The sequence below is a fragment of the Corapipo altera genome, unplaced genomic scaffold, assembly GCF_003945725.1.
Source record: "Corapipo altera isolate COAL_440 unplaced genomic scaffold, ASM394572v1 1, whole genome shotgun sequence".
In the NCBI taxonomy this organism is placed as follows: Eukaryota; Metazoa; Chordata; class Aves; order Passeriformes; family Pipridae; genus Corapipo; species Corapipo altera.
In genome coordinates, this window is record NW_020884873.1 from 21,632 (window position 1) to 42,691 (window position 21,060).

The window sequence follows — 21,060 nt, forward strand, 5'->3', positions numbered from 1 at the left end:
TGATTTTACATGATGCAGGGCATACACTGTGATAGGGGAAGTAAGATGCCTTGCTGTGCTTGAACTTTTGGGATTTTCCTTAAGTATTCTTCACCTGGTTACCAGCTGGAATTGTCTTGCCCTTGCCTTTCCCTTTCTGCCCTTGAAGTGGGAATGTCCCTCAAGCAGAAAATGTTCTAGAGAGAACAACTGTATAAAGAAAGTGGGTAATTTTTAAATCTCCTGTTGAGTCCTGTTACTCTGTGCTGTTGGTTTGACCTGTACTCCCATGGCAAGACCACACAGAGGGAAAATGTAAAGAGAGCTAGAAAAGAAGGTTGGTCACATGTGACAGCGTAAAGAAGAGTGTTCTGAAGGCTCATCACAAAGGTCTATTGTGAGGAAAGTCAAAAAATTTGATTGTGATGCTTTTAATGCCCTGGTGGCATTATTGTACCACATCCTGTGAAGGGATCGAGGATTCCAGCAGTTTGACTGTATCTTTACAAAGGTGCTATTTTTGCGAGACTGAACACATTTTAAAATTACTAATGCAGATTTAATAGCAGCTGTGTATAACTTAATTATATTTTGATAATGACGATGAAGTTCAGAAATCATGTCCGTTTTCTGTCGGTATGTGGAAGGTAAATTGAGACATTTTGGAGCATAGCTATGAAATTACACTTTCATAGTGTAGCAGGTATTTATTTTGCTGTACAGCAAGGTCCGTTATTCTGCTCAACTCTCTTGTATTTATACTGCTCCTTCTTCTTTAAAATATCCCGGTGTGTTGTTTGTCACCAGGATGAGGAATTTTCAGCCTATTCACATTCAAGAATGTGTTGCAATCTTTCTAAAGCACCTTGCAATGGATGAGTAAGAAAACCAAGTTCCTGTTTGCCTTGTCCAGCACTTTGCTGAAGTGAAGGGGTGGAAAAATAATGCACTTCCAGAAACTGGGAAATTAATGGGTTAAGAGACTGACGAGACATTTCTAATTAGACATAACTTGAAATTTGAAAACTTATGGTTATGAAAAATGCCTTAAATGTGTCATAACCTTCCAGGGATGTTACCCATCAAGGAAGCAATTGCTGAGATACATTAAGAATCTTTCCAGTCAGTGAAAAAATATCAATCTCAGTGAAAAATAGTAAGTGTTTTTTGAATAAAATACTATGTGATAAACTCCCTAGAAAATGGGTCTTGTGGTTTATTCTTGGTCTGTTGTTCCTAAACACCGTAAATGCAGGTGGGAGGCCACAGGCCACATGACCAGAGGTGAATGCTCAGATTAAGTATTTGGGGTAGAACTGCTGCTAATATTTAGCTCCAAGAACCAAGGAAAAGCAGCTAAACCTGGAAACTTCACCCTTGTGCTGGAGACACAATGGGTTTGGTTTTTTGCTGTCATGTTTTCAGATTTGCTGTCAAGCTTATATTGCTTCCAGATGCAGATGGGCCATGGGAGGAGCGGGAGGGTGTGCAAACTGCATGGCAGTTTAAAAACTCAGTTTCAAAAACTCTGCCTGACCTGAGCTGCTTTTACAAAAAGTCACCTTGGCTGCCTCTGTGTCCACAGCAAAGCTCAGCCACATACTGGATAAACTGCCCTAGGAGTTTACTTACATCTAAGGAAACCCCCTTTCAGCAAAGTGCCTGGGATTCAGTACTGTACAGGCATAACATGGAGACCAGTGGTAATGTGGAGTCCTTGCCTTGGGGTGGCTACAAGATACAGCTCCTGCATTTCTGCCAGAAAAATATCACCACAGAGCCACCACAAAGGAGTCGAGATTATTATTATTAGTAGTAGTAGTAGTAGTATTAGCAGTATTATAGCCCTGTGTTTGAGTCACTGTGCAAATGAAGCCCAGCATGGATAGCAAGGGCTTTGAAAACCCAGATAAAGCCAAGAGTATCTGTGTGGAGAGATTATTTTATAGGTCCTGGTAACTCCTTATTTCCATTTTTTGTTTGGTTTAGGATTACCATGGCTTAAGAGAAGGAGCAGTAGCAAATTACACATTCTCTGCTTCACCTCTGACAGACATTTCCTCAGATTCGGATATTCCTCACCTTCAGGAAACACAGAGAAAACCAGAAAAAATGTAAATCTATGTAACAATTATACACCTCACATGTCTAACTTACAAAATGTCAATATCTTGTAAATACCAAAAATTATACACGAAAGTAAAAGTAAAAAAATAATTTTTGATACTTTACTTCCAGTATAATTTTAGTTTATGAGGGTTATTTATCAACTAGTTTTCACTGGTATCTACACAAAAAGCTGCACATGAGATCTACATTTATAAAATACGTCCAAAGAAGCACATCCTAATACAGATTAAAAAACATGGGTTGATAAAACTGTAGTTACTCTAAACTACAGTGGAAAGTGTAAAACTTATTAGGACTTAGCATTACTAGTGATTTTAATTGATAATACCTTTACAGGTAATTTTGTGGATCACAACAATCTGTTGTGTCCGATAGACCCCAATAGCAAATCTTGTGATGATTTTCCTGCACTGAACGGCTGTCAAAGGCAACTTCTTCCAACAGAGAACAGATAACAGATCTGATAAGCAGATTCTCTCAGTGGCAGTTTCTACCTGTCTTTCATCTGGGGACAGCTTTAGTTTTTGCTCTTCTGGTATCCAGAGAGTGCTGACCCTTTACTGGCCCCGGCATTTCCTATATCACTGCCTTTTGGGCACTTTTGTCTTACTGGTCTCCTCTCCTTAGAACCAAGTTTCTGGTCCTGCCTTGACAGAGGCCATACCTCTCCCAGGGACATTTTGGTGATGACAAGGCCAAATCATCTTTGCCAGTACATCCATATGGTATTTCTTCTCTAGCACAGCTTAGGCTTGAAGCTGTGAGCAGAAAGCAGCACTTGCCTAACAAGTGCAAACAGAAACCTCAAACAACCTTTCGAAGGTATTTTATGGAGCAATTTGTTTTTACAAGAGAGCTGTTTAGCTCTGACTCTGCTACTTCCCATGTGGCTGGCTGCCTCATATTTTACCAGCTTCTAGTTGGGAGGCTCAACACTCTTTGCACCTATCTGTGCAAAAGTGCCCAAAAATCACCAACCCTTTAGAGAGTTTCATAGGTAACAAAAATTTCTAATTTATATGAAGTAAAAACACTGGAAGAGAAATGCTGCTGAGCTAAATCTACCTGATTTAAAGGAAAAAAGTTGTAAGTCCAGTGAAAAACTGAATGAGGACTTACAATGTGAATGAAGACCTTCACAAAGGTTTAAGAAGTGCTCTGTGCTACTGACTGTTTTCTTAAATAGACTCATGACTGAAAATTTGGTAGACCATGGGATGCAGTTTGATTATGTATGAAAATGCTTTGTTGTGTGAAGGACTGCAAGAACAGGGAATGGGATAATGCTCTCCATGTGTTCCTTTGTGATGGGCAGAGCTGAGGTCGAGAAAGTCCCTCCCATTAGGGCGGTGGCTACGCACCACTAAAAGACACAGACACAACGGCTGGAAGGGCAGCCTGTTGTTAATCTACATCATTTTCTGCACTGAGCTGAAGGGAATTTCTTCCTGTCCTTGCTTGCAGACCACCTGTACAGGTATGTCAGCAGCCTCTGTGACCAGGACATCAAATGGATGATTCATAGAGTCATGGTCATCATGCCTCTCCTCTTTCTCACAGATAAGGAGAAAACCCACCTAAGTGAATGAAATCTCCACGTAGCAGCCCTGAACAGTACAGCTGCTGGTTAAACCTTGCTTTCCTTGCAGAATTTAGGCAGACAGGCCTGACTTTTTTGACCTCAGAAACAAAATGAAAAGAGTTCTCCTTTGGCTTGTCCTAAAGCTGCAGTGATCTGCCCACCTCAGTCCAAATCCTTGGCCAGTTCTGGCTCCAACTGCCAAGCTGTAGGATGGGGAAATGAGGAGGTCTGAGGTATAGGGAGGCCAGGCTACTGGCTGAGGCAGACACAAGCAATGACTTGAGGAAACAAGTGAAAAACTGTTCAACATGCAAAGGTACGAAACCCTCAAGGAAATGTGATGCTGGAGGACAAGAGTTTGGTACCTCTGGGGACCTGTTGTAGGGAGCAGCAGGGTGGACCCTGGGGCTCTTTGGGTCTCTACCATGGGGGTGCTGAATGTGCTCATGCCCAGCCTCGTGGCCTCTTAGGTTTTGTTGACTTTTATATGTGTTAGCTTCAAACCAACAGGTTTCTGCTTTTAGGTTGAGCATATTCTGCATGCAGGGTCTGCACACAGCAAAAAGTGCCTGGACTAAGTGACCTGCCATGGGTCACTAGGCATTTGGGGTGCTGCTGATTGAAACATGTTCTTACCCCAGGGCTGGTTTTGTCTGTAAACAGGCAAAGATAGGACAGGGAAGGAAAAGTCCATTAATGGCTGGATAGACAATATCATATCCTATCCTATCACCCATATCTTTAAAATGAAATCCTGCAAAATTCTGGGCAGGGCTCTGAAACCAGGTACCATGCCAGCTCCTTCTGCAGGACCCTGGGGCATCCAAGCTGGGGTCAAACCCACTCTGTGTAAAGAGTTTTGGATTTCCCAGAATACGCTGCTATTCCTACTAAGCCTTATAAAACTGATTTTTTTCAGTTTAGGCAGAAGAGGGTTTAATAGTTGTGAAGTGTAAAAAAAAAGTCTAATGTAGGACAGCATGCATTCAGAAAGGGCCATAAAGTAACAGTAACGTAGTCTCAAGTGACAAGACACTCTAAACTGTTTGGCTTCCAAAAAGCGGGTAAATACAGAAAATGCCACAGTGGCTGCTCCAGGATACACAAGTGTGCCACATTAATGATCATTAGTCTTGCAGATTTTGTAATTTTGATTTTTAAGAGTCCCACAGAACTTACACGATGGCTATTCAAAAGGCAAAGCTTTGTTTCTTTCTTACTCCTCTCTCAAGTAGGGAGAACTCATGCTTATAAGAAATGTGTTGTCCCTCTGGTTCTTGACAAATCTCACTGTGGAAATGTCAAAATGCTTCTAAGGGTTTGTCCTTAATAGTCTAATGGGCATATAATCCCCTGTCTACTTGATTATTTTAAATATACCAAGTAAATTGGATCAAAATATTTTAAATGTGTTGTACAATCAGGTGGTTTGACCTTTGACAATATATTATATCATTATCATATCTTAGGAATGCTAGCATTAATCCTGAGAAACACAGGGAGATTATAAATTAGTGGAAAATCAGATGGGACATTCATTTTCAGTTACTATTCCACCTAAAATATTGTATAATATGGCAAATCATTCTTAGATAAGCCATCATTCAGTCTCGGAAGCTGAATGTCAGAGTGAAATATTCTCCATAGCTATGAAGTTCTTTGAACAGATGAAGAAACCCTGGTGAAAACTTAAGTGGGTCTTCAATGAAGATGTTAATTCAGATCCTCAGTGGACTGCTACATCCCTAATCTAAGGAGGAAAAGTTTTAAAAATGTGTTTTCTGATATTAGAGACTACTTTTGTATGGTAAGTAAGGACTGAGGAGTTGCAGAATGACAGAAAAAGTTTGATGGAAAACTGAGAAAAAATGTGTGTACAATAGTACATGAATTGAGAGACCACTCATACATACATACATACATACATACATACATATATATATATATATATATAATATGGGTGCCTGGTGCCTAGGGGATGAAGCAATATTGGGAATGTTTTTAACAATGATCCCTCCTGTGAATAGGTCTGTCCTGAAGAAAATATCTTTGGGGTTTCTTCTAGTGATGTGTTCATGACAGATGAGACAAGAAATGTTCTTGGGGCAAGTACAAACTCCTCAGCTGCCACTCTTCTTGCAAACAAGTAGAGACTGTGGTATACAAAAAGCTACAAGCTCAGCCAGTGCAATCTGAGTAATTGCCACAATGAGCTCACTCAATAAATTCACGCGAGGAGCTCGCACTAAGTTTTTAAGTTCTCTGACGGGTGAGAGAAATCAAAATCCCTGACTCCTCTTGCTTATCATACCACTTCTGCCTTGTCTGGAGCCAGTCAGCAGGCAGGAGGGAGGGGCAAGATCAATTTAAAAGGTCTGCAAGGAGCTTCTCCTTGCCTGAGGTGCTGGGAGATTGTATATGGCCACTTACCTGGAGCTGCCCACCCATGCAAGGATGCCCATCCTGGGGACCTGCTGGAGCTGGGGACCTCTCCTCATCCTTGTGCCTCTGGTCAGGCCGGTGATAGCAGGAGACTGCTGAGAATCACAGCAGACTTTTTCAGCAATCTCCTCTTCGAGTCAGGAAAATGCAGCAGATCCTTTGTATGGTGTTTTTTGCCTTTTGAAATATTTCACTTAGTGCAGGTATTTATCCCTGCCCCTCAGGAAATCTTATGAGTGATAGTGGAGAACAGGCAGAAGGAGATTTTTCTTAGCTATGGGAAAAAAAATTACATACTATAAAAGTAAAAATGTCTGCCCAGCTTGGTTTGTTTGTTTGTTTGTTTGTTTGCTTTTGGCATTGAGTATTAATATCATGTCATGTAGGTGTCATCTTTAATGAGTGCATGTAGATCTAGGAACTTAAGTAGCAATGAGTGGATTTGGAAATGGGGATTTACATTAGCTCCTTAGAGCCTGTGAATAAGTTATTTTCATGGCAGTGGATGAGTACACAGCACTTTTGCAGGTAAAGAACTGCCCAAACTACTTTCCTGCAATCTTACCTAATGGACTTTCACGAAGAGAGTAGGTTTAAGGATATACTGAGTGTAAAAGTAGTCTGGAAATGTGCCGAAAATTTTAAGAAACTGATCTTCTTAAGAAAAAATAGCCGATTTTTCCCCTGAGACTGGAAACAAAATATGTTGAATTACAATTTGCCAACTCCATGAAACACTTTCCAGTCAGCATAAAAGTATCTTATTCTTGCTGTATTTTTGGGTCAGCTGCTGGTAACCAGCACATAACTTATATAAACAAGCATGATTGAGTTTGTTTAACCCTTTCAGTCTTGATTTTTCTCGTGACAAAGGACACTAGTAGCTAAAGAAGGCTTTAAAAACCAAAGTGTGCCTTGTGGGGGGCCTCTTAGGGCACCAATGCTGTGATGGATGAGCTCTCTGAAGGAACACATTAAGCTACTAATAGCAACTGGTTAGGACTAAACAGAAGGAATATTTTGGACACATGATCTCTGCCACCACAATCAATCTCTTGTGTTAATACAATGAAAACCTGGCCCAAACCCCCAGTAACTACTTCTTCAAAGCTATTTAATTTCAAGGTTCTCGCAGCAACTTCAGCATTTTCGTGCTGTAACTGAACCCCTCCTTTACCCTGCTGCTCTGACTTGAAGCCCTGTTCAGTGCATACCATGTAAAATGAAAAAAAAAAGGATTATTTTTTTCTGAAAAAATCTCGTGTTACAGAGTTTTATGTAACCACAGAGTAGGTTGTTTCCTTTGCTCTCCACCAATCCTTTTACCCAAAAGCGATGCCGATCACTCCTGCATGACAGTTTTCCCAAGCTACAAAATGCCTAGCATTTGGCCACCATTAGCCTGCTTCCCCATGCCACCCTGGGAGCTGCAGCATTCACAGGTAGGAAGGGGTGGGATGGGGAAAGGGGCTGCAAAAAGGAAGACTTGTAAAACTTTAAACTGGCTGTTTGGATGTGTGCAGCCCTGGGGGGGCAAAAATTGCTGCATTTTCTATGTGGGTTTTTTTGTTGTTGTTCATTTAAGTGAACCAACCAAATACTCTTTGATTGGAAAAACCTGGAGAAGTGAAATCATAAAAAAAAAAAAAGATGGGGTTGTAATGAAGTTTAAATGTAGGAGGTGGTCATGATTTTGAATCATGGTTCCGTTTGGAGTGCCATTTTCTGGATTCAGCCATCAAACAACTCTTTGGTGTCTCCAAGGCAAGAATCTGAAGGGATTTACTTTGTTATTGAGTAGCATGGCTGTGTATTTTACCCAGGAGGTGGCACTGTCTGTAGTGTTTTGCATCCTCTCACCTCCCTGTCCTGTGCCAACAAGAGGCGGATTGTTTGTGTGCAGGGCCAGCACACATTCCAGAGGTGATTCGTTTCCTCATGTCACCACTAAAATTGCCATTAATTTCAGGGAAAATAAGAACTTATTTCAAGACAGCCTAGTGTCTGAAAGTGAGCGCTCGATCCTTAGAAAAGGGCAGATCAGCTCGGGCAACTTGTCAGTGACTCCCTTTGCCATCTTATTTCAGAAAACTAATGAAAGCAAGATCCAGACTGGAACACCTCATCAGTTGAGGGTTTAAAGTCTCCAGATTTGGAGAAGAGCAAACTTCTTAATCTGCTATTTACCAAATTACTGACTTCTGGTTTCAGTCTCTCCAAGGAACAGCGAGAGTTGAAGTGAAGTTTGCCATTGATGTTGGATGCTGCCACTTGGATTGTGCCTACATGTACCAGAAAGGGGGTCAGAGTGGGGATGCACTGTGAGAAAAAATTGAGGAGAGGGTTGTGAGGCAAGAAGACTTCTTTATTGTCAGTAAGGTATGTCCTTGGATAACGTGTCTCACATGAAGCCAGCTCTCAGAAGGAGACACAGGGTTCCAACCTGCAAAGTGTCAGGAGATGAAGATGCTCTGGGAATTAACTCCTCTCTCTCACAGCAAAGCATTTTGTGGTTGGGGGGAAGGAACAGGTCAGCCCTTGAAAAACAAAAGGCTTGATTTGAGAGTGATTTTTTTTTTATAGTCCATGTCCATTGTCAGCCATGGAGACAGGAACTGAGGCCATGCTCTCGGTTGCCTCCAAGATAGGAAACAGAGCTATTGTATTCGTGGTCACTCCTGCTGTGCTGTTGGCCTCAGCCTGTTAACTCCTGTATGTTATGCTTTGTTTTGTTTTTTCCCCCCAACAACAATGGTAGGAAAAATAAAGTAACTTCTATCTGCTGGAACCTGGCAGATGGATTTTCACCAGGTTCACTTTTTTTCTTTGTTTTAATTGTTGCAATAATTGTTGGAATGTTAGAGTATCCCATTCTCATTTTATTTAGTGGACAGTACTGAAATAAAATAAGGTGCATAAAAGTGGCACTCCCTCATCTTACTCTCTCTGTGCCTGTGCTGTATGTTTCTCTGCCAGGGATGCTCATCCACTGTGAGGGCAGGAGAGCAGTTCCCAGGCTTTGCATTACCCCCACAGCTGTTGTCCACCCTCCATAAGAGATCCTTGTTGAAGGAGGCGTGCCAGAAAACACTTGCTGCCCTCCAGCTGGATTATTTGGATCTCTACCTGACGTACTGGCCCATGGGATTCAAGGTGTTGTGACTTAAACTCCTGAGAGCCATCTGTCAGAGCTCTGCACCTTTTGCCTTTGGGACCAGACATGCCTTTAGTCCTTTCTAACGAGGAGTGTCATTAAACCTCTTTAGGACATAATGATAAACCTCTGCACTGAGTGACTAGGAGAAAGGGTGCTTAAACTAGGTCTTGTAGTACAAAAATCATCTTATTTTACCCTGCTCAGCATTTCCATGTCATGCATCAAATTACCATCCAGATCACATTAATTTTAAAGCATGAGGTTTAGCTGTCATTTGCTTATCCAGATCAAAGAGTTGTGAAATATTTAGTTCCTATTTTTCTCTCCTCTCTGTACCCCCAGCTTAAATAAATCCTTGTTTCCCTATTGTGTCACATCTCTGGCCTTCCCCCAACCTGACTGAGGCACACAAAACTGTCTGCCCTTCCTCTGCCTGCAGGACAGATTCTCAAAAGGCAGATTTTCTTGAAGATTACTCTGTTGGTACAGATTAAGGGTTTTGGCCACATCTCACCCCAACACAAACATAAGTCAGGATATCCAGCGTGTCTCAAGCTCCACTCACTTGCTCAATTTCTAAGTGATTTCCTTAACTACTTACAATTCTGCCTATCTTAAACTTGGTTTTCTTTTGTGATGAGAGGCAGGAGAGGAACAAATTCCTGCAGATGGAAATGGCATGATCATTCCCAGCAATACAGATTTCCTGGACATGTGGGAGGTACGTTCACCAACAGGCTGAAAAATTCTTGCTAGTTTGCAATAACAGCCTGAAAACTTTAAACTTTCCACTTTGGGAACTGTTCTGAGAGAATTTCCAATATAAAGTATTTCAGATTGCTGATTTCTCTTAGCCTCCTTTTTTGTACCACCTTGCCAAAATTTACGTATTTTTATGTCTACTGCTTACTAAACTGACTGGCTGGGCATGGCAAGAGGAAATCTTTGACAGTGTGTGTACCCTGCAGTGCCTTGAGCTGACATGCTGTCACTTCAGTCCCCATTTCATTCTCTGAGCATTTTTTGGAGGCTTTAGTTGCACCTGAGCTGTCCAGACCCCAGAAAAGCCAACATGCCTGTGCCAATGTGCTCAGAGAACCCAAAATTCCTGCTCTAGAAAGCAGTGGAACTTGGCCACAGTCCTTTGCTAAAGCTCTCTGTGCAACACAGGCACAAGCACAGGCTGCGTGGGAGGCAGGGCTTGGGTGCAAGCTCAAATTCCTGCTTGGCTGATGGTTTGAGCTTCCTTTCCCCTCCACCCTCACCACGTGCTAGCACAGTCAGGTACAGAATCACAGGATATTCTGCATTAGAAGGGACCCACAAGGATCACTGACTTTAACTCTTAAATGAACGGCCTATATAGAGGTCGAACCCTCAACCTTGGCGTTATTAGCACCAGGCTCTAACCACCTGGGTTGGTCAAAAGAAGAATCACAGCACATGCTGAGCTGGAAGCGACCCACAAGGATCATTGAGTCCAACTCCTGGCCTGCACAGGACCATCCTGTGCCCTACAGTATTGTCCAAATTCTTCTTGAACCTGTCAGGCTTGGTGCTGTGACCACCTCTCTGGGGAGCCTGTTCCAGTGCCCTACCAGTATCCACCCTCTGGCTGAAGAACCTTTTTCTAATGTCTAACCTAAACCTCCCCTGACACAACTTCAGGTCATTCCCTGAGGTCCTGTCACTGGTCACCACAGAGAAGAGATCACTGTCTGCCCCTCCTGTCTTTCTCATGAGGAAGTTGTAACTGCAATGACATCTCCCCTCAGTCTCCTCTTCTCCAGCTGAACAGACCAAGCTACCTCAGCTGCTCCTCACACGGCTTCCCCTCAAGGCCCTTCACCATCTTCGTTGCCCTCCTTTGGATGCTCCCTAATATCTTTCTGCACACAATATTCAAGGTGAGGTCACCCCAGTGCAGAGCAGAAGGGGACAATCATCTCCCTGGACTGGCTGGTGATGCTTTGCCTGATGCCCCCAGCACACAGTTGGCCCTCCTGGCTGCCAGGGCACTGCTGACTCATATTCAACTTGCCGTCGACCAGAGCCAGAAGAATTCACTGATGCTTTTTCCTTCTGTCAGATGAGCAGTAAGGTACGTTTTTATTGCTCATTTGAAGGAGAAAATCAAGCATTTCAGGCTCTTACTTATGACAGACACTTCAAATAAAAAGGATTTCTGCTTTGGAAGAGGGATATTTTCTGCCCTTGAAGGCTGGTAGTAGATTATTTTCTCCCGTTTCTGTTCTGCTGGAGGTGCCAATCTAATTAGAGCTGTCTGGCTGTTTTATTGTTCATTAGTGTGAACGAAAATAGGCAGTGGTAGGGGAACACAGTGCTGCTTATACTATAATGCCACTGCTGAATGGTACATCTCCCTTGGGAAATTAATGAGTGTTGATGATCAGGTATCCATCCTGCTCTAGCTATCCCAGAACAGCTCCTTGTCAAGATGCACTGTTCCAAATGATGAGCTTTTAATTATGGGATAATTATTTTGTTAGCTGAGGAATTATCCTAAAAGAATCTCCTTTACCTATAAGAAGAAGGTCTGCCTGGGGATAATATTTCAAAATAGTCATATTCTACTGAAATATTAATAGTGTAGTAGTTGTTCATCTTAAATAATGCTGCTGTTTATCTGTATGATGACACACAATGTGAGAGTTTGAGTCTGACCAGAGCCCCACTGTTCATGTACTGCACTAATGGCACAGCACAAGAGGACCCCAGTCATGATAATTTTTACCACTGAAGTCTTTGTGCAGGCATTTTTTCCACATTAAAAAAAAAAGTAGGCAGTCTGATTCTGTAGTGTTTCTAGGCTAGAGAAGAGCTGGTGGATGTAGGCTATTGAAGTCTCCAACTGCAAACAGAAAGACTGGCTCCTGAGAAAACCAGGCCTAAGACACAAACCTGCAAATAATCAGGTAGATTGTTCTCTAGCTCCTCGGTACTGACATCATACCTGTCTGGGGTGCTGCACTGTTGATGGAATAACTCTGGCAGTAAAAAATACCTTCTCTGTTAAGGCTGTGCTTTTTCATACCTGTCTGGGAATATACCTGTGTTTGGCTAAATTGTAACAAGAAGCACAGAATATCCTGTGCCTGTCTTTGTGCAGGAAGCCACAGTCACACAAGCCTGTGGCAACCCTGGGGTGACAGTGCAACCTTTGCCTTTCTTCTTGCTGCAAGCACTGAGCTCTGCAATGGAGAACATGGCAGGGCTTACCTTTCTCCTCTCCCACAGCTCCCAAGGAAAAAGGCTGCGTGAATAGACAGGTCCAGGGATGGGATGACATGAGAGTTGGGTGCTTCAGCTGGATGTGCACAACTGGACCTTGGAGCCCATTGATACAGGGCCTGTGAGAGGTCACGAAAAATGAGGTGTGCAGCTAGAAAGAGAAACTACTGTGTAAAGATGGGCCTTGCTGGAGGTAGGGCTGGGAAGAAGGGGAACCGATCTGAAACCCTGGTTAACTCCCTTAAAAAAACCCATAGCAGCAAAAAGAACCACCTTTTCAAAGCCAATATGGGGCTTGGTATGTCACTATAGTGATGCTAAACCTTGAAGTACCTTCTGCTTCTGAGAGGTGAAACTTAACTTTTTTTTTTTTTTTTTGGTAGATTGAGAGTCATCCATCTTCCTCAGGAAGAGCTGATTAAGTTTTGCCAATCCAAAGGGATCTCTGTCACTGCATATTGTCCCCTTGGAGCCCCCCACTGGCCATGGTTGTGAATGTTTTGTGAGATTTCTTTCCTAGAGGTAGATTGGAGTCAATGCACTAAACCATTCTTAGGATGTGGATGAACTCTCACAGAGTTAAACTAATGTAAATTAGAAAAAGATTTACTACTCAATTATAAATCTCACACACAGAAACTTCTCTTGCACTTACTGTGATATTCTGTCACTAACTGCTGTTACTGCAGTTTCATATTTAGAAGGATCAACTAGTTGATGAAAACAGTGAAGAGGATTCTTAATTGAGCTTGGGTGGGCTTATTAAACATATAAGAGAACTTCTGAACTAAAAAAAACCCACAACAAAACCATCAAAAAACCAAAACAACAGATGCTTACAAAAATAATACCTTTGCAGTCCTGCTGAGATAAAGGGATTTTCAATAGATGACCTGAAGAAATTCTGCTTTTGCTCCAGTCTTCACAGCTTTCTCTAACCTCGGACAGGGTGTTTAGCAGAGCAGCTGTACTTGTGAAGGACAAGAGAAAGTTTTGGGGATCGAGATCAAAGAAATTCCCAGGCTGGACTAAAATGACCTGTTTTATTAGGAACTACAAATCTCTTCTCATGTGTGCACTAGTTATAAAAGGAAAAGAATGAAGGCAGGGACTGAAGGAACAAAAAGATGGTAAATTAAAGTGTGCAAGATGATGCTATTTTATCATTTCAATAATATTCTTACGCTATAGTGCTTGAGGGAGAAGACAGCGGGCATCTGACTGCTGAAGTTCGCTTTTTATTGTCACAGGTCCAAACCTGAACATATTTCCCTTTTTGATGATCCTCAAATCAAGGAAATCACACTCAAATACAACAAAACCCCAGCTCAGGCTAATACTGGTCACAGTATTTTCCCTGGTGACATGTAGTTTTCCCATTTGGGCTAAATTAACTATTTACACAGGTATTATGGAAAGCTGAGCTCCAGCTGTGTCTCGTAAACATTTTAATGCTTTAAAAAAATATTCTCTCTGCATTACTTTTAACAATGAACAGAAGATTACCAATGGCCCTGGGGGCTTTAATGGGTACACTGGCCACTTCTCCACACAACATCCCTGCCAATCCTGAACTCTTGCTCAAGGCACTCCCATGTTGTCACTGCAGCTTCAGAGACTGATAAGGATTTAACGAGCTCATGTAATAATTAGGAAAGGTTTATTATAGTGCTTCTCCTGTGTGAGCCACCTCTGATTACCAGTAGAGCTGTTCCATGTAGCCACACAGGCACATATGGTTTTTGGCTTTCAGAACACAGGCAGCTCTTCTCATGTGTAACTCCCTATCTGTTCTGACACATGCTTATCTGGGTTCAGATTTAAAGAAACATGCATACAATTCCCAAAGCTGTCAACATGAGCACATTGAAGAAAATTTTAAGGTAAAAGGTACCTTACAGAATCATTAATGGTGTTAAAGCTTTATACATGAAAAAACCCTACTCTGCCAGTGGCACGAAGTATCCCCTTCATAGTCAGAACTGGCAAAACCTTTTGTCTATCAGTAACCTAACCAAGCAGGTTACTTCCTTATGAATGCAAAAAAATTACTTTAGAAGGAGCCAAGTCTTCTTCATTAGAACATAGTGAGATGATGCAATTAGACCCCACCAACCAGCACTGTAACTTTATGACATTTACTCATTTCTCTCCACAAATGTGCCTATTGCATACTTCCTAGGGCTTCAGCCTGGTTTTGGTATTTTTTCTGCAAATGATCTTACTTCTGTCTTTGCAAACTGAAGTAACCCAACTGTTTGGGAGCTTTATTCAGGTGTTTGACTTTGAACTGACCAAGGAAATTGTCCTTGCTTTCAAGATACCGCATCTGTGCATTAAGCAAGTATCTCCTCCTCCTCCAGGCTTTAGCAAGATTGGATTATCATTGGATATCCTCTAAACAGGTAGTATTTGATAGCCCCACTGGAAACTTTACCTCCTCACATCCATATTTGCTGGAATACAGCAACTGAGTTTATTAGAGCATTGCCCATCCTGTACAGGTTGGTAACACTGGAATTTCTGCAGGCACATTGTGTGTTAAGGCATCTTGTACTGGATGCATACCAAACTGCTATCTGAAAATCAAAATCAGCTGGAAATTCCAAAATAAATAAGTGGTAATATTTTTTTTCTGTTTTCTTTGGCTCCTTTACATAAGGGATAGCCAGTGTAAATAAACTCCATTTTAAGAATGAGAGTCGTGAGTGTTTTTGAAGTGAAGAGCTGTGCCTATGTACTCATGCCAATGTTATTAAGGCAGTGTCTAGATAACAGAATGGTTAGATACAGACTTACCAAGATGTGCAATTTATTGTTTTCCTGGGTTACCCACTTACCTAACAGCACACTGTAGGCTTGGGAGTTCACAAAAGAGCTGTTTAGTATCTCAGGGAAGTTTGGCATGTTCAGCTAAGCAAGAGATACTTTATCCTTTGAGAACGAGGTCACTGATACATGTGTAGGTTACCAAGCATTCACTTCCACTGCCCTGTGGCAGACACACGTGTTTTTACTGTAGTTCACAGTTTTAGTTTCTAGAAGCAAAAATCACAAGGACTATCCCTTTTTTGGAAGATTAAAAGAGACACCATCTTCAGATCCTCCCTGGTTTGGGACTGTATATTGTTGTTTTAAGCAAATTGCAATACTTGGTATATTAATTCATTATAGAAGTGGAATATGTAGTATAAGATGGGAAAAGGCAGCTCACAGGCATTCTGAAAAGTAATCTTTGAGCCTGGATGCATTTGCTTCCCCTATTATCAGCCACAGTTATATCAGTCCTTTATCCGTATTTTTGCTCTGCTCTTGTAACAAAAGTCTCAGTTGCAGCAGAATGTATATTCTCTTATTTAGTAACGATAAAAAATTGAGATTTATTAAAAGCAGTCTTTGTCATGAATAGAAATCCTGACAAAGTTTATAGAAATTTAGATTCTCCTATTAGTTGTATTATTAGACAGGTCAAAACATAACACTATCTTTTAGTTTTCAACACAAGACAATCCATTCAACATCAAAAGATCTTTATGAGATAAGACAATATGCTACTTGAGAGTCTTAGTTCAGTAATTTCAGTGTAACAGACTGAAAACTTTTTGGAGGACGTCATTTAATTATGATTCAGGAGCTCTTCTCTTAATGAGGTTTTATATTTATGAACTGCTAAAAACTAATAAACTAGCAGGAGATTTGTATGTTTGGTTTATAGTATCATCAAGAGTATATAAATACTGCCTTTATCAAGTAGAGTGGCTGCAGTTAAGACTGTGAATGTCTCCTAGCACATCCAAAGTCTGATAAAGGAGACACAGGAATTATTTTGTTTGGCAACTGTCATATTTAACAAGCACAAAAGTTGGGCAGTTTCATAAGAGCCAATCATAAATTTTTGCTCTCCTGTACTGCTCCCTAGATACTGTTTGCTTGTGTTTTGACTCAAAGGATGCCAAGGGATGCTGTTTTCTCTGGTAAAAGAAAAAAAAAATAAAATCGGTGCTGCTGCAGCCTATGTGTTTTAATGAGGCATCTGTTAATCAAGAATTCTTGCTCTTGAACTCTTGCAGATGACTCAAAACTCCTGGACATGCTTTAGGCTCTTCCAGCCCAGCAGAACAATGTGAATCAGCACTGCCTGCAGAGAGGAAGGACAATTGTGTAATTAAGGTTCAGTTAGGATACACACTTCATGGATATCCTTTCCCAACTGATTTTCTTTGTAGTTAATAAAGGAAATGACCTATCTCTGAGCTACTTTCGACTTTTGCAAGTTGTTTGAATAACAGGTGCCCTAGAAACAGCAAAGCAATTCCCATCAAACTGGATTTCTTACAGCAACTCTTCTAAAGAAAGAGCTCTGGAAAATGTATCAGGAATTGACACCAAACAGTTGTAGTGCAGTGCTATGGACAGCAAGGTGCCTGTAACAGGTATTCTCTGGTGTTTTTTTTCCTCCTGAACATGCTACACTGAAAAGATCAGTTCCAGGATATCATTCTAGATGCAGTTAGAAAGTGTACTATATGGAAGGTGATCTGTTTCCAATCTGCAGTAGTAGAAGCAATACCCATTTAAGGCTGTAGTGTGCAGCTTATCTCGACATATTTGCTACTTCATAGGAATTTTCTAACAACATTCCAATTTAATCACAGCTATCAGACTCGAAGCTATTTACAGGATGTTTATAGACTGTGGTAGGCAGGAAGTCAGACTAGATGATCACAGCAGCAGTATAATAGTAAAAAATTCAAAACAAGTTAGAAGCCAGAGATTGTGCGTTTGTTTTAGAGACAATAGATCTTTTTCAGCTGCAGAGACTTCAGCGAAGGTATAAGGAGAAGAATTTGGGTGGTGTCAGTTACTGGGGAATAAAAGTGCCTTCTATTCTGCAGCAGAGCTGCAGCCCTATTTACAGTGTGTGCCTTTTCCAGCAGTGTTGCTGCCTCACAGCTACCACAGCAGCAGGCCTGCTGCCATCAGCTGCTCAGGAAGCACATGGGCCAGCTTCACCCCTTCCCCTACCCCGATACATGTCCCACAAGGGCACTGCTCCAAATGCATCCACTATCTGTAGAGAGAACACTACAAAGCACGACCTCTGTCGTATGCAGTTTTGTGGATTCCAAAATCTTCCAGCCTTTTGTGGTTTTTTGCGAGTCCAGAATTTGCTTTACGCAGAACCTACTTGTTAAGAAAATAAAAACTGCCATGACAGGCTAGAAACTTGAGTTTCTTTTACTGCTGTCTAACTGCTCTTCTGTTAACTAAAGAAAAACAAGTGTTTCGCTGGTCAGATCACTGCAGCAGAAGAGAAGGGACAAGCTACAACTGTCTTCTGAAGAGCTTAGTTCTGTCAGGGCAGGGACCAGCAGCAAAGGTGTTGCCACACTGACAAGTACTGGAAACTTTCTAGTGTCCATCTTCAGATTCATCAGAACCCTGTGATAATAAGCAAGAATAAGTACACTGATGGCCATTTAACCCACTCCCTTTGTGTGGCTGTAACTAATTTAACTGCATGAGGCTACTGAGGAAGCCTCAAGGCAGTGACAAATCTGTCCCCACATATTTTGCAGTGGCCCATGGAACATTTGCCACTACTTAATCCTCAGGTAGAATGAATGTCTAAAATGAGGAGCAGATACCAGCAGGGTCTAGTACTTCATAGATCTAAAAATGCCAAGGCCATCTCTTGAAGCCAAGAGTGAACATGCCATGCTACACACACAATATGCCTCAAGAAAAGAACATGAATATTGTCTCAGCGTCATGTATGCAGCATAAGGCTAAAGTCACCATGACCAGTTCTAGGAGCAGAGCAAGTTCCTTGAAGGACTAGTAGCTTCTATTCCTGTGTGCCTACTTCCCTCAGCTTTCTGTCAGAACTACAGTAAGAAGTTTATAGTATCCCCAAACAATTTTTAGTTTCCATCAGCTATGCAGCAGTGCTTATACCAAACCCAGACATACATCCTTCCTAGTGTGCAGCGAGATTATCTGTGCCACTGGACTGAACCAGTAAAAATGAAAACATCTTAGCCTGGCATTTTGTCTTTGTATTACAAACACATTGTCCCATGACTTGAGCTTTTGATTGTGGAGTTCATGCATTCTGGTAGAATTAAGCCTCATGAAAAGTTCCAAAGGGACTGGGTGAAAAAAAGTAAAGTGTTATGTCCATGTTTTAGAGGGAGAACAGGATAATGTAGGCAATGAACAATAGGTTAAACCCAAAACTCTTTGCTTATCATTGCTGCTCAGGGTTTTCATCTACCAGAATTCCAAGCTCTCTCACATTGAGGTCAGTATCATCTAAAAGCACATAGAATGAGAAGCAAAAGAAACAGTAAAATACAGACCTATTTCATTAAATTTTTGCATGCACTCCTGGACAAGTAGTACTTGTACAAAGCCTTCCTTTGTATCTTACAGATTTACAGAAGACTGACCAGGATAATCAATGGCCTAGGAATAATTTATACAGGTGGCCACTAAGGAAACCAAGACTTTCCTTGACCTGACACAAGTGCAGGGAGCTATGCCATAAGCTTATCAAATGTGGGGCAGCTTGGAAAGCATGACTGGAAACAGACCAGTTGGCATCTATCTGTAAAAACCAGCAGCATCAAATGAATCTAGCAGCAGACAAGCCCAAAACAAATGGCAATTCTTGACAACATGTGAGAGTAAAGTATCATTCCCTTGGGATGAAACAGATTCAGAAGTTAACTGAACAGCAAAGAGTTAACTGATGGCTGTTAAACACAAAAGATCTCAAACTGCTGTTAGAATATTTAAAGAACACACCACTGCAGTGCTCAACTTACTCATCTTCAGCAACTTAATTTGACCACAGCTGGAGACAGGATGCTACAATGTGTGTATACTTAATCTGATTCAATAAAGCTGCTCTTATGAGCAACTATCAGTTGGCTTGTAATCAGGTCTATTTCTGCTCAGAAAAGCCAGATTCTACGTTCAGCTTTTTTAATTTTTTCTGAAGGATTTGGAAAAAAGATGGGAGTTTTGCAGATGTTTGTACTAGTGGTCCTGTACCATGCACTTTAACAAGTTAAAATGCAAGAGCAAAGTGGCCTATTAAAGAGTTTTAAGAGCTCCCTCACAGCCCAAATAAGCAAGGTACTGCCAGAATAAGGCAGAGCTCTGTACTTTTTAGTGGCCAAGGACAAGGCAGATGGAGGCATGACAAATAGTTACTGACAGAGTTTATAGATGACAAACTAGGGGATTATTAAATGATTTAAAAGAAAATAATTTGTCCCAAGTCAACTGTTCTGTGCCCCAATTAAGCAAAAGATGCCAGATTTCTAACTGCATCTTCAAGATAGTGAATATAGATTAAAAATCCACATACAGAATTTTATTTTCCCATTTTGAATAATGTAGTTTCCTGTGCCCCAGATATCACAACTCTGCACAAAATGCTACAACACACACTTGAGTCAGTCTTGTGAGCTCAGCAAGAGGAGAGATCCTGTCTCCCTTTCCCAGAGGGAAACAAACACCAAGTTACAGAGTAACATAAAAAGTGATTCCAGCCAGGCAGGTTTGGCTATTTGTGTTCCAATACCAGAAGTCAGGCCATTTTCTCTCAAAGGAACATCAACTGCAACCTGAAACACACTGTGCCTGTCAGATTATTTGTGCTATCCTACCTTCGACCAGCAAGATGTCAATTCTAGATACTTCTTGTATTCTCCCCTACTACCCCCAAAAACTTCCAAAAACACTATCTTGCCTTCTCCAGTGAGGTAATTGCCAAATTTCTCTACCCATTTTCACTGATAAATCAGTTCACCATCATTGTTTGCTACCATGGAAATGGATCTGTTCTGTCAGAGCCATTTTCTTTTAACACAAAATAAAGGCCTGCTAATCTGATATCATTTGGAGCAGTGAGTGCAGGTGGACTTGAAACAATTTTTGTACTAGTACTGATTCTACCAGTCCCAGGAACATGATTTTTCTGTTTCCTGCTCTTAATCTTTCCTATACACTGGAAATCCTCTTTACAGGGTGTGCTACAGTATCACAGTAGCTCAGCTGCTGCAGCAGAGCCCTGAGAATGTCTGGGAAAAGGCTGTCAAGGTGGGGCTGAACTACAAGTTCTTAAATTAAAAACACAAAACAAAACATAGCCACTTTTCATTGGAAGAGCTACAAGACTGTATTTGTCCTTAATTTCTTTGATCAGGTACCCAGAGATCTGTCAAATCACAATACAAAAACAAATGCTGTGAACAGTTCTAGGCAGGAAGAGCTCAGTTAGCAGGAATGTTAAGCTCCGGATATCTAACTCTTTGATCTTTCCACTTCACCTTTTAGGAGATGAAAGGAAATCTCTGCTCTTGTAGGTAGAGAGTGTGGTACAATATGGGGGCACAACAGACATTTATTTTACCATAGCAATTCCCAGATGAACCTAAAATAAATGAAGACTTGGCCACAGTCTAGTCTGCCTCTTCCTCTATGTCAGCCCTATTTAATTATATCT

General features: G+C 41.3%; 1 pseudogene; it reads left to right on the forward strand.

Moving 5' to 3' along the window:
* The first annotated feature begins 6,109 nt into the window (after nt 1–6,109).
* LOC113959266 lies at nt 6,110–20,684 on the forward strand (annotated as a pseudogene).
* Nucleotides 20,685–21,060: the final 376 nt, after the last annotated feature.